The sequence below is a fragment of the Hyaena hyaena genome, unplaced genomic scaffold (genome assembly GCF_003009895.1).
Source record: "Hyaena hyaena isolate Hyena2069 unplaced genomic scaffold, ASM300989v1 scaffold_574, whole genome shotgun sequence".
Lineage (NCBI taxonomy): Eukaryota > Metazoa > Chordata > Mammalia > Carnivora > Hyaenidae > Hyaena > Hyaena hyaena.
In genome coordinates, this window is record NW_024081209.1 from 35,543 (window position 1) to 48,279 (window position 12,737).

The following is a 12,737-nucleotide window of genomic DNA, read 5'->3' on the forward strand; positions in this document are numbered from 1 at the left end:
ATAAGCATACCTATTTTATCTTTTATGTCGGTTATATTCTATGCCCTTACTTTTGCTTTCTCTTTAATTTGAAGGAGTCTCAAGTGTGTCTCTCATTTTATTCATTTTATTTTGCTTTTTAGAACCCAGATGTGTAGGCCTAAATTAATCCTATTTCTCATTTATAACACACTGATATTTTGTTAAGCCAAAGTAGTTGTTTTTATTCATCATTTTTTCTGTTTTTCCTCTATACATTCTCATCCATCTACTGTAGCTCCTCAATATCTACTCAAGCATTTATTTAGATTTATATGTATATTCTTATAAAATATAGTGTTGTTTCATTGAGTGCTAAAAATATTGAAGTGGGATTTTGATATAATTTTTATTCCATTTCTCCATTCCATATCATGTTTCTGAGAGGCATCATATCACTATATGTGAGAAGACTTTATTAACTCTAATTGCTGAAAATTATTCCATTATAGTCCCATGCGAGGGATATGAAATTCTATATTTTACTTATTTAGTCATCTAGATGCGCTTCAGGCCCATATTACCAAATCCACTGTTACCATACATACCACTATTTCTGGGGGATGTATACTAAGGTCAATTTAGCTAGGTTTAGGATGTAAATATGCTTACTTTCATCAAGTATCGCAGGTCCCTTTCCAAAATGTGCCAATTCATACTGCCACCACCAGATTATGAGGCCTCATGTACCCCAGATTTTCAATAGTTCTCCCAAATTTCCCTTTGTTTCTTCAAATCAGATGCATAAAAAGTGTGATCTCACTGGTTTCCCTCATCCTCTACCCATCCTATCTCTGGCTACTAGTAATGTTGTTTACTGCTTTATTTATAAGAAAATTATTTGGAGGTGCCTGAGTGGCTCAGCTGCTTAAGCACCTGACTCTTGGTTCCAACTCAGGTCATGATCCCAGGGTCGTGGCATCTAGCCCAGTATCCAGCTCCATGCTGAGTGTGGATCCTGCTTAAGATTCTCCTTCACTCCCCTTCTGCCCCTCTCCTCAGCTTGTGCTCTCTCTCTCTCTTTCTCTCTAAAAAAAATAATAAGAAATCTCTTTGGATTATGTTTATATACTTCAACCATGATGTGCTTGTTTGTTGTTGTTCATTTTGTTTTCAATCCAGCTTTTATCTATTTTCTTGTTTATATAACAAAGCTTGTTGCATTTTTATATTAATTCCTGTAAGTTTCAGGCATTGAAACAATCATTTCTTTTTCCCTGTTCTTTAAATCTATCCATAATCCAAGTTTTTCAACTGAATTCCTGTGTTTTGAGAAGGGGTAATAAATTTATCCCATTGGTTTGTGTTTTTTGATTAAAAAGTATTTTCAAGGGTGGCTGGGTGGCTCAGTCAGCTAAGCATCCGACTTCAGCTCAGGTCATGAACTCATCACTGGTGAATTCAAGCCCCGTGTTGGGCTCTCAGCTCTCCGCACAGAGCCTGTTTCACTTCCTTTCTCTGTCTCTGCCCCTCCCCAGCTTGTGCTTCCTCTGTCTCAAAAATAAATAAAAACATCAAAAATACTTCTTTATTATTTTCTTATTCCATGGTCAAAAATATATTTTCCTCTATTTATCTTGTTTATAGAAGTCTTTAATTCACTTGAAATCATTTTTTACATTGTGTAAGTATAAATCTTTGTTATTTTTTTATGGTGAGTCCGTTTTCTCAATATCATCTATTAAGTAATTCATATGTTTCTTCTTAATTTGTCATATAATACCTACCCATTCTTCTTTTTTCCCCATTCTTCTCTTTTTCATTAATTTTTCATTGAAGTATAATTACATACAGTATTATATTAGATTCAGGAGCATAAAATAGTGAATTAACAATAACATGCATCACAAAATGCTCCCCACAATAAATGTAATTACCATCTGTCACCACACAAAGTTATTACAATATTATTGACTATATTCCTTATGCTATACCTTTCACCTCTGTGACTTATTTTACAACTGGAAGTTTGTACCTCTTTATTCATTCCCCTTTCAATGGCGTATTTTCTTTCCAACACAGTTGTTTTTTACTATTGTTACTACTTTTTAACTTATTTTTATTATTTAACATTTTTTATATGTCTTGATATCCAATAGGACAAGTTATCTCTCTTTAAGGTTTTTAATTGCCTCATTTATTAATGAAACTTTGTTCTTCCATATAAATTTTGAAATTGGTTTATTAAATAATGCCAAGAGTCCTGCTGTGGCTTTTATTATAATTTACTTGAATTTATAGATTAATTAGGGTGAATTGACATCTATATTATGTTATGTTTTGCCATCCATTAACGTCATGTCTCTTTTCATTATTTAGTTCTTCTTTAATGTTCCTTAATAGCCTTCCAATATTCATCATAAAGGACATGTGCGTTTGTGGTTAGGTTAGTTTTTAGAGAATCCTATCATCTGTTATAATTTCTAGGTGGTCAGTTTTGTAGTTGATTTTGTATCTGACAACCGTACTGAAATCTCATATTTGTTTTATTAGTTCATTGATTCTCCTGGATTTTGTAAGCAAACATTCATATCATCTGCAAATAAGAACAACTTAGATTCTTTGTATCAACTGCCTAATATTTTATATCCCATTTTCATAACTAAATGTTTTTATTTTTATGGTTTGTTGTTTGCTGATATTTTTTCATATCTATTATAGTAAATCAGTAAACCTATCTTATATTCTTGGTCCATCTTTTCAATAGTTCTGCTTCAGATGATGTGTCTCCTGATTTGGGCTTGTGGAAAAAGACTTTTGTGGGCTAGAGCCACCTTTGTCCTAGAAAATGTTTGGAGGAAGTTGGAAGGCCACACCCTAGCCTCTGTTGCACACAGATGACAGAATTACAGTTAATCAGTCTCTTCACCCACCACCTCCCCTCACAGCCCCCAGATCCCCAAGGGGAAGCAATACTATGAGAGTGGTCTGTTTACCAGCCTTGACTGACTATAGGTGAGAGGGTGAAGGAGTGAATGCCCAAGAAACACAGTGATTTTGCCCAGCTTCTCACTCTGCTACATTTTTGGACTGCTCTGATCTAGACAGCAGCACAAGAAGCATGAGCCATTACTGTACATGACTTCAGGAGTGGAGCAGGAAATTATTGGCATAAGCAATGGTGGGTGAAGGAAAAGAGAAACAAAATCAGACTGCTTCTCTCCAGTTCATACTCTGGGAACGTTGTCATTCAGCCTCTGTTCAAGTCACAGCCACCCTCGAGAGGCTTCTGGGTTACATGAAGTTAAGAGGCATCTTGTACACCATAGCTCGTGTGAATAGTGTTCTCTGGAGGTGTGCATTGTGCAAACTTCATGGCTGTCTTCAGCAGCTCTAACCACTCTGTCCCGGCTCCATATGTGCTAGTTCAGAGGAGCTGTCAGACCCTCAGAGGTTTCTAATTTGCTGTTGTTGTTTCCTTGGGTGCATATTTCTCTTAGTAGTTTCTCCAGAGTTCAGAGAAGGAATCAGCAGCCTATGCCTTTTCACAGTCTTATCAGGCATCCCAAGTAATTGGGTTTCATATTTTTAGCATTTATTTGTTACTTTGAGAGAAAGAGAGAGAGAGAGAGCATGAGCATGTGTGCAAACCAGGGAGTGGCAGAGAGAGAGAGAATCCCAAGCAGGCTCTGTGGTGTTAGCACAGATCCCAATGTAAGGCTGGATTTCTCAAACCAAACCTGGAGATCACGACCTGAGCTGAAAGCTCAACTGACTGAGCCACCCCGGTGACCCACTGTGTCTCATTTTTAATTCCACTTTTTAACCTCTGTGTTTCTACCATTAGATCTCCTATGCTATAATAACTGAGTAGTCAGAGTGTTATCACTGTCTTCATTCTCATCTTAATGGAATGTGGCTAAAGTTTCTTCATTAAGTATGTTTGCTGTAAGTATTGGTGGCGTGACCTTGAGACATTAGCTTGCATTTCTTGTATTCTTCATGTATTGTGACATTTTAAAATCATAAATGTATTTAAAAATTACAAAACCTTACATTTTTTAAACTTTATAAATAGATTTTGAAGTTATAGAATACTTAGTATTTTACTATGCGTATAGTATTTTGTAGCAAATATAGTATTTTACACATATAGGATTTTTGTTCTGAATTCATTATAATGATGAATCACAGTTTTCTAATGTTGAACTGTTCTTTTCTTTCTGGGATAAGTACTGTTTTACCATGCCTTTTTTTTCCGACCTAATTCTAAGAATTCTAATTGTTATAATTGTATTCTGTTGCAACCCATAAAACAGGGATTACTTATTTCTCGACAATTTTTAACACTCACCTATAAAACCATGTTAGCCTGGTATGTTTTTTTCTTTATTGCAATATTCTCCTGGTGATTTTGTTTATTCATATTTCCATTCATTCTTATGTTACTTTTGGAATTTTATGCTTTGAGATACTTATTTTGGTAAGGTTTTTCAATTTTATTTGCATTTGTTTGGATATATTTTATTATTATAATTTATTTTTACATACTGATTTCATTCTTTGGTGCCTCAAATTAAGATACTTTTTTATTAAGATTTTTAAAGTTTACTTATTTTGAGAGAGAGAGGCAAAGAGAAAGGGAGAGAACCCAACACAGGGCTCAAAGCCACTAACCATGATATCATGACCTGAGCCAAAAGTTAAGAATTGGATGCTGAACCAAATGAGCCACCAAGGTGCCTCTTAAATTAAGATTTTAATACTGCATCTACATTTTAAATTTTACTCAAATATACATTTTTAATCTCTCACTTCTTCCTTTTCATGTCATCAATTGGTCTTTTCATCTTATGATAGCTTTGCACATCTGTTTCACTGAGTTTCCCTAAGTCCCATGGAGAGTTTAAAATAGTTTTCTGAAATTATATTTCTGGTTCCTGTGGTGAATAATTTTCAGAAATTGGGTTTTAATTGGAAATATTCATTTTCTTTCTGCTGCAGTGCAATTGTTGCTGCTGTTGTTATTCCCTCCCCTGGTTTACTCTTCTTTCTATAGGGGAATTTTCTTTTTAAATAAGGTCTGTGTGTTCTCTTCTACTTTTGATGAATTTCAATTGTTTGCTAGTTGTTTTTTTTTTATTTTACTGCATTTACATTTTTAACATAAAATAAATATTAGGCATTAAGATGTTTTGCATGTTCTTTTTCTTCAAAAGATAATTTAAAAAAAACTCAGATTCATTTGTAAACGTAGACAAGTGTACATATGATGAGGTACATGTTGAGAAACTACCTAAGTGATTCTCAGCCAGAGGAATAAGATGAGATAATACTTCAAGTATATATTTGGACTCAATTCCCACTATTCTCATTATTTGAACTTCAAAAAATATAATTTAGTGGATCTGCAGAGGCTAGATGACTTGAGATGGAAGGCTTGATTGGAATATAGCATTGCTAGAAGAAAGTGAGAAACACTATTCTAAAGTGCTATGTATCAGTTCACTAAAATAGTGACCTGACCAGGAACCAAATATGAATTATTCTTTGAGTTAATTTTCCTCTTTGTATACATTTTCTCTGAGATTCAAATTATATTAATATGTATTATCTGATCATGAATGTATCAGGTAATATGTTAGATACCACAGGTTATGCAAAGGTGAATTAATAAAAATCCTTACCTTCAAATTGCTCATAATACCCTGAGAGAAGTCAGACAAGCAGAATTTAAGAATATAAGCTCTTGATTTTTACTGCCTCAGTCTGAATCTTGACTCCAATCTTGACTTGTTGTGTGACTTTGGATAAGAAATTTAGCATCTCTGTGCTTAAGTGTCTACAACTGAAATGGGAATAATAATAATAATATTACTATAGCATTGTTATTATATTAATATGCTATACATTGCTATATTGATATATTATGTTCAATATAATATCTTAATTAAATAACATCTTATATTAATATAATGGTATTATTTCCATTTCAGGATTATTGCGAGAATCTAATGAGTAACTTAGAAGAAACACATAATAGAGTTCTTGGCACATACATAAGTATTATTTGTAAATATGATGTGATATTAGTTTTATTAAAATAAAATCAACAACAAAAAATAAAATTAGAATGAATACTACATAAGAAGTGCAAACAGCACCTTTCAGGTGAGTTTTATCCAGAAATTATACATTTTGGAACACTATTAGTTTGCAAGTGTGTCCAACATTTTAATATATATACATCCAATACCACTTTTTCCTTCAGTTTCTATACTGAAATATGTATATATTTGACTTTATAATATGGCTCCTCCTTCTAAAGTGGAAAGTTTAGATAAGCATTATTTACTCTGTCACTTAAGAAACCACCTCAGGGAAAAACCTATACTTTTCTTTTTTCTCCCTGAGATGTCTACTTGGAAAAAAAAAATGGCCATTTGTATTTATTTCTTGGTCGGATAAATATGCAATGATTTAGAAATAGCTACAGATTTTTCACAGCTAAGAAGACATTTGTTGATCTTATATGACTATTTTAAGCTTTTTTAATTTTTTTAAAGTTTCTTTAATTTTGAGAGAGAGAGAGACAGAAAGAGACAGAGTGTGAGCAGGGTAGGGGCAGAGACGGAGGGAGACACATAATCCCAAACAGGCTCCAGGCTCTGAGCCATCAGGACAGAGCCCGACATGGGACTTGAACTCATGAACCACGAGATTAACACCTGAGCTGAAGTCTGATGCTTAACTGACTGAGCTACCCGGTGCCCCTTTTAACAGTTTTATTTATATCAATGTCCTGCATGTACCTCCCTAAAGTACTTGAAATCTACCCTAATTAGTCTCAGCAAATAAAAACTACCTTGAGATATAGTAAAGAGCAAAACCTCGATTGTTATCTAATAGGTAGTATAGTAATTACCAGACAAAATTTTATTTATTTACATTCTGGAGAAACCAAACCAAAGAAAACCCAAAACAAAATCAAATGAAAAAACAACAACAATAACAGCAAGAACAACAAAAACCTCACAATGTTCTCTACTCCAAGCCGGCAACCCTATCTTCTATTGAATTGTTTGTTTTTACAAAGTTCACCAAGATTACAGTTGTGTAAAGATTTTCTCTAAGACAAAACTTCACGCCCCGCTCAGAGAACCTTCCTAACTTGTATCAAAACTCAGTTTATATTCCCACAGATGTCTAACAAGCTCTGTATATGGTCTTGGATTATAGACAGGGAAAAATCAATAGCCTGCTGTCTCAAAGGCACCAATATAGATTATGAATCACAGCCAGGAAGTTGTCAGTGATTTCAGCTGCCAACCGTGCTTCAGTAAAGATATTTGCTACCTCATATTCTTTTAATGTGAAGCTTTCATATATAAAATAGAACAGGTCACTTTTTTGACAAGAACATAAGAGAATTTTAAGTAGAGCAATGAGAGCACCAAACATAGCTGTGCTCTGGACTGATCAAATAAAAAATACACCTTCTCCACTTGCCTACATGCTGTGCGAAAGGCAAAGATCCACAGAAAGGTCTTGTCCTGCTGTCGGTTATTCGTATCCTCTTCCACCAGGCTGTATCTACATATACGTCCATATGTAGTGGTTTGGACTGACTAGATCAAGCCGAACTCAATCAGCTTTTATGACTTGAATGAAAATAATTCACTGGTCTACATGAAGGAAGGACAAAACAATAAAGAACCCTGGAGCTGAAATGGATTTCAGATTGTGAGGCCACCTCCTCTCATAGATAGATGAGGAGACTGAGGCTCAGAGAAAATGAAGGTCACTCAGGCACGTGCATCAACTTTACTTAGGGTATTTTTTACAAAGGCTGATGAATGTTCCTTGAAGGTAGACACAATATTCCTCTTCATAACATATTCTAAAAAATAAGTAAATAGATTCTAAAGAATGCTTTAAGTGTTTTGAGCTTAAGAATAAAAGGATTAAAGATTCTGTATATGTGCAATTAATATTGAAGTTATGACAAAAAATTTAAGCATTCCTCCTATATTTTAAGTGAATATGATAAAATAAAAGTGTGGGGAAAAATTAGTACCACAGTAATATGTACATGGAACCTGGAAGAGAGAGAAAGCTTGAGCTCTCTTGCTCACACATTTACTTTTATGAACTTCCGTTTTCTCGCTATAAAATGAAATGGTATGAACTTCCATTTCCTCACCATAAAATGAGTATGATAGTACTTATATGCACTGTTAAAGGGATTAGGGTTAACATATGTGAATTATGTAGTACAATTCTTGGTATTTGGCAGGGAGTAAACACCGGATGCTACTTTTATTATTTTGTTTCAGAAAAAAGCAAAATATATATAAATGGTTTTTTAAAAAGAGCCCCGCAAAAATAGAGAAAGTCAGAGATCTAAACAACCTTAGCTTTATAATAAAAATTACTTAGAAGGTGGAAGATAATAAAAGTTCATTCTCCTGATAACTTACGGAAGGATTATGAAAGAGATTGTCGTTTCCCTGTTTTGTTTTGTTTTGTTTTGTTTTGTTTTGTTTTGTTTTAAAGGAAGGAGGGTTGATTCTGTAAATCACAGATAGGGCAGTTTCCCTTTAAATGACTGAAGACAACAGAGTAATTAGCATGCTATCTAGTGAACACCTAGAAAAGTCTGGGATACACTACATATTTTTTAAAGAACATATCTCACAGACAGGTTATATAGGCAAAGGGGTATAAAAGAAGTGAAAGAGATTGATATTAGGAAGGCTTTCCATTCAACCCTGCCCCCAATCCCTGACTGTGACATTCTAATTACCCAGCCCACCTCTGGAGTATTTTCCATTGTGTTCTTAGATAGTTCATCTACATAGTTTGAAGGCTGAGTGCAAAGGTAACCGCTTAGAATCACTTTGGGCCAGCATGGATGCTAGTTTAAGAATGTCCTCCACATCAAATGTCTTAAGAGTTGTCTTACTTAGTATTTCAACTAATGGAAAAAACAAGAATTCTGCAATTATGATTATATATATAATATATATATAAAATCATATATATATATCAGGATGGAATAGGAGAAAAAAAGGTACAAACCCCAGAACAAATGAAGGTTTGGAAGGGACTGATTGGTTACAAAGGTTAATGCACTTCAGATACATTAAAAGACAAATCTTATAAAATGGACATGATAAAAATAGTCTTTTAACTGTGTGTTTTCTTATGTTCAATGCACTAAAGACATACAAACAATGTTAGAAATTATTTACAGAAGAGAAGCAGAGGTGTTTCAAAAGGGAAAATTGACTCAATGAAAATTAAACAAATTGTGGTCTTTTAAACTAAATGAGAGAATAAGGGATTTGTTTTTTGTTTGATTTGGTTTGGTTTGGTCTTCAGTATGAGTATGGATTCTGGAGTGTTACATTGGTATTCCAGTAGACAGTCAAACATAATGTAGGCTCAGTGTAGGCAAAACGATCTACTAGCTACACAGTCACAACTGCACCCCTGAAACTTTGTGACTCTCTGTGTTCCATTACTGCTTAGGGGTAAATGAAATGGAAATCTAGAAAATCTCCTATGCTGTCCATGGGCTGCACACACACCTTCTTCAATGAGGTCTGATATCCAGCTGCAAGATGCTCTTTCCCCTTCCAAATCAACCCTTTCTTGTGTCCTCTCTTTCTGCCCTTGGGACTCTTTGAGTTCTCATTACATTTTTATAGTTACTACTTTATCATAATTTTTCATTATATAAACTTTCCTTATTCCAATTACCTGTGTGTTTCAGCCCTTAATTGTGTCCATACTTTTAATTTTTATCTTTTAATTTTCTTTTTTCAATGTTTTTATTTATTTTTAAGAGACAGAGAGAGAACAGAGGAGGGGCAGAGAGAGGGAGATAGAGGATCAGAAGCTGGCTTTGTGCTGACAGCACAGATGCAGGGCTCGAACTCACGAACTATAAGATCATGACCTGAGCCAAAGTCAGATGCTTAACCAACTGAGACACCCAGGCACTCCTTATCTTTTAATTTTTATTCTTTATGAATCCTTATTTTGAAAATATTTTCTTGTACATTGTATATTGTTGGCTTGGTTTATTTTTACATCTTTCAGTTGAAGAATTTTGTTCGCTTAAATCCATTGTTATTACTGCTATGCTTAGATTCATTTTCATCAGCTTACTTTCTGCTTTCTGTTTTGCCTTCTCTCTCCTTTCTCATTCTTTTTCATTTCTTTGCTGGTTGGAAATGTACATGCTCTGGTCTTCTTAAAAATTTTTGTATGCATGTTTAAATTAATATAGTCTCATCAATATTTTTACGGTCTTCTTGGAAAGTGGTTTTGCTGTTATTACCCACTGCCTTTTGACTCATTTGCTCGGTTATCAAAATTCTTTGTTCTGTTTTAATTTTTTAAGCTCACAAATTCAGTATCACTGTTACTGTTTAATTAGCTATATTTGGGGTTATTGGAAAGTTTACAATTTACTTTTCTCACCATTTCTTGTAACATTTCATAGATTTCCTTCCCTCATCTTCCCTCCCATCCCCACTTTCCCCCCTGAAGTATAGCTCTTGGATTTTCAGACAGTGAAGGTCGTATTGGTAGTAACCTCATTCAGGAGTTTTTTTTTTTTTTTTCCCTCTTCTAATGACTTTATTTTCTTTCCTCAAATAGTAATTTTGAAATATAAAGTACTGTATCTACTGCTATATTTTGAAGATTTTCAAAGCATTTTACTTATGCTTTGTATATACTATTTATTTGAGAATCATATTTGTTTTCATTTTGCTTCCTTATTGCCTTTGGGAAGTTAGTTATTACTCTAATTATCATTCATTTGTAGGAACTTTTTTTCTAACCACTTTGAATATTATTATTATTACTATTATTATTTTATCATTTTGTCTTATGAAATTTGTAGATTATTACGATGTGGGTATTTTTTATCTTGGAAGTTTTGACTTCTTATAAATGTTAGTATTATATTACTCAAGGTTCTCCAGAAAAACAATCAATAAGATATATATATATATATATATATATATACATAAACAAATGTAAAAAGCTTTCACTATTCCTCAGACTTCACAAACTCACAGTACTATAATGATTTTCACTATTTCTGAAACATTCCAAGCCTATCTCTAATCTAGGGGCCATTCTAACTCTATGTCAGGGGATTTTCTTCCTTAGATAATCTACTGGATTATTCATTCTCCCTCTCACTCTCTCTCCCTCCCCCCTCCCTCTCTCTCTCTCTTTCCCTTTTATCTACATCTATGTGCCCGCCCATCTCTCTCTCTCTCTCTCTCTCTCATCTATCTATCTCTATCATCTCCATTGACAGACTGAAATTTTTAAGGACTTGGTTTATATAGTTTGGGGGAGGGGAAGTCCAAAACCTGTAGGAAACCCCAGACGTCTGGAGAACCCCCTGAAAGAGCTGATTTTGCAGCCTGAATCCAAAGGTGTTCTGGAGGCAGAATTCCTTCTTGCTCAGGGGAGATCTGTCTTTTACTATTAAAGCCTTGAACTTATTGGTGACACCTACCCACATTATGGAGTATAGTCTGCTTTACTCAGAGTCCACTAATTTAAACGTTAATCTTATTCAGAAAACACCTTCACAGAAACATCCAGAATGGCATAAGACCAATTATCTGCGTACATTAGCCTAACCAGTTTGACCCACAAAATTAACCATTGCAAATTCTCCCATTGCAAGTTTGGTACCTGTATCTCTCTCCTTAATCTGTGTTTAATCTCCAAATAAAGACAATAACGAAGTCATACTACTACCTGACATAATACAAGTATTCCGCATATGACCAAAAACACACTCTTTCCCCTAAAGATACAGGTCAATGACCAAGTGCAAAATAAAACAAGTCTTTCTCTTTGGTGTGAATGTTTTTCTGATCTCTCCATTGAGAATATCTTGGCTTCATAGGTCTCTAACATGACTTACAAGTTGCATAGACCTTAACATTTCCCTTTTGTCTCCTAATGTTTGTAAGTCATTAAACCCATACTCAGGCTCCCAGGATGAGCAGAGTTCTCGCTGTATACTTCTTTGTAATCAAAATTCTTTATTGTCTCTTGTTTTGTGTTGCTTCTCTTACTTTACTGACAGCTCAGCCATGTTTAAAAAGAGAAGTGTCTTACATTTTAGGCAGCTTTTTTCAGGTGCTCTGCTCTAGGAAGTGTTTTTCTACAAAATCTAGTCAACCATATGACTAGAAACGTAAATCCCTCATTCTCTCTTTTGCACATTTCCATCAGGAATTTGCCCCTTTGCTCTGCAGAAACTTCTCTTTTCAAGGTCACTCATGACATCCACTTGCCAAATCTAATATTCATCTTGCTGGGCTCACATTGTTCAACCTCAGCAGCATTTGACAGTTTGATCTCTTTCTTCTTGAGAGAGTTTTTTTTTTTTTTTTTTAACTTTCCTTTGCTCACTATCTTTTTAAGTCACCTCTATAGTTTACTTCCTGTGTCACATATTTGCTGTCACTTTGCTGAGTCTGTCCCCTTTCTCATGGCTCAAGCCTCAGACTGTTTCTCTTCTCAATATATATTCTTGATGACTTGGTTCACCTCAGCTCTTATCCCAGAGTTCTAAAATTGTAGACTCCACTTGAGGAGTAATGACATCTCAACAGAACATGTTTAAAATAGAAATTTTGATTTTCTACCTCAAACTTAGTCCTAATTTTCCCCAACCTTACTTTCCGCTCTCTATCTGTCAGGTCAAATGCCCAGACCTTCTCCCTAATCCT

The 12,737-nt window shown here is 34.4% G+C and overlaps 1 long non-coding RNA gene across 2 annotated transcripts in view; it reads right to left on the minus strand.

Moving 5' to 3' along the window:
* LOC120248263 overlaps window positions 1-12,737 on the minus strand; it is a 31,071-nt gene that overhangs the window by 6,672 nt on the left and 11,662 nt on the right. For both annotated transcript variants that reach the window (XR_005532536.1, XR_005532537.1), the window contains exon 3: window positions 5,646-5,800. This is a non-coding gene — a long non-coding RNA (uncharacterized LOC120248263). The remainder of the gene's footprint in view (window positions 1-5,645; window positions 5,801-12,737) is intronic.